This window comes from Pholis gunnellus (assembly GCF_910591455.1).
Source record: "Pholis gunnellus genome assembly, chromosome: 1".
In the NCBI taxonomy this organism is placed as follows: domain Eukaryota; kingdom Metazoa; phylum Chordata; class Actinopteri; order Perciformes; family Pholidae; genus Pholis; species Pholis gunnellus.
The window spans coordinates 17,148,564-17,150,972 of NC_136528.1; positions in this window are offsets into that span (position 1 = coordinate 17,148,564).

Consider the following 2,409-nt stretch of genomic DNA (forward strand, 5'->3'; position numbering starts at 1 on the left):
ATCAAACAGGAAATAAAAACTTTAATCAACTCAGTACTAATAAGACATGACAGTGCAAGCGTTGGCTGCAACTTAGAAACAAATGAACACATTTGGCTCAGCAAGGTGTACAAGATAAAAGACAACAGTATTTAGATAATAATTGATTTCATAGCTTTAAGCAGGTGAAGTGAAAATCGTGTTAGCCGCCCTGGACAAGACAGCACACTGAAGGTGGATTTATGCCTCTGTGTCAGTGTGTTACGGCTGTACGGACTGTTGGGAGTGAGAATTGACTTATATTTCACCGTAGGATTTCAGCTGTCAATCGTAACTGAACCACAGTAGATGGACATCCTTTCTGTCCCAATATATGTCTCATATTATTAAATGGGAAGATTACAGAAGATTACGAAAAGGCTGTAGTTACAATAAAAAATATATCAAAATAGACAACAGATTAAAGGATATCTAGCTGTCACCTTCTGTCAGCTATACGGTCATATTAGACACAGCGCAGCCTTTACTCTCCTCTGCTGCCTGTACATCTGTCTGCTCATGTGATTCAAGGTGAACAGCTGAAGAGGAGAAGCGAATGTCAAAGGACTGACAGATTGAGAGTGAGATGGGCAGACATGACAGTGACACACATCAACTCAAAGTCTCACAGGAGAGACAGAAAGGGAAACAAACACTATACTGTGGTAGATGCAGAGGCAGAAGAATGACAACAGAATTGTGCAATATATTTTTTTCAACACTAATGAAAAATACTTCTTGAGAAGAATTTAATTGGCATACATATACGTTGTTTTTTTTGGACTACAACGATGCTTCATCCACAGATTTTAATATGTGGTGATTGGAATGATGGACTTAAACTCCAATATTAGTCCAGTCCAGTATAATAGGAATAATGTAGATATTGGATGATGCAGCTCACAATTTACGTCCAATGCCAACATCCAATGCATGAAATAGTGAGCCTTTCATGTAGCAAGGCAGAGGGTGGGGTGGTGTTGCTGGTTGATGGGTGTTTGGCATGTCAGACTCTAACCTTAACAAGTTTAGATGGCTTAACTGACAATATATTTTTAATACACATCTGGTCTCCTTCGGAGGCTTTTAACCAGGCAGGGTGATCTACGGTTTAGGATGTTGATCTGTCAGATGCAACACACTGGAAATGTAAGCAACATGGGTGTTGGTGGAGTTTGGCAGTGCTAGATAAATACTGGAAGATTTTTTGAATGGTGTCAAATGCACTGTATTTAAGGATCAGTTACATCTCATGCAAACATTGCTCTCACCTGCTCGGCTACACGATCACACCATTACAAGTGAATATTCAAGTGACAGATCTGCGAACACATGACACTGTAGGCCTGTGTGTCATAGGCCAACGTATTCTCATTTCTGAGATACATACTTGTAATGTGACTTTTCATTTGGACACATAGCGCTTTAAATCCACAACAAAAAATGTGTTGGAGGACTCACAGCTGTGACTGCTATGAGAGTGGGATTTTAATAATACAAATATATTTTCTCTGAAATGAGAGCAGGCGGGAAGAAACCAAACAAGTTATTTTAAGTTCAGTGTTGGTGGAGCAGAGCAACAGGATCACTCCTACAAGACCATTCAAAACAGCTTCTTCCTTCCTGGTTGGTGATGTAGGAAAACCATTTTCCCTCTGCGGTGGTGTTAGGAGTAAAATATTAATGGGTTCCATCCAGCAGGAAGTCCTCAAAGCAGCAGGAGAATAAAAAATAAGAAAGAATACAACACAAACACCAAACCACTTGGCACACTCTTCATTGCCAGAGCTCTCTCTCTTTACACACAAGCTCCTCCAATGTGTAACAAAGTTGAAGAACCACAGCAAAGTAATGCTCAGTAATGCTGAGATCAGCAAATGTTTTGCACGTTGTTTCTTAATCAAATTCTCACCTGTATAATGGATCTATTATTGATTACTCATCTATTCATTTACGTTTTCAATGTTGTCTAGAGTACATTGTTCATTTTCGTATTTTGGGGAATTTGTTTATTCATAAACATTTTCTGTTTTCCAACCTTCTTCTCTGAGTCACTTGTCATCACTGAAATATTTTGCTATTAAAAACAAAAACAGATTTTTAAACATTATAGACACAAACTTATAGAAATCTCCGTGAACAAACTCATTGCCTTTCTCTTTCATGTTGTATTCATACTTGGACCTTTACAAACAAATTTGAATACTTTTGCATGAAATATTTAGATACTGTTTGTGACTCAGGGGAAAGCCCGCTCCAGATAATACACAGTATGATACTGTATCAGCCATCGTTTATTTAACAGCCCCCCCCCCCCCCCCCCCCCCCCCAATATCCCTTTACAGCAAGATCCATTCAGTGCTACAGTCAACTAAACGGTAAAACACAAAC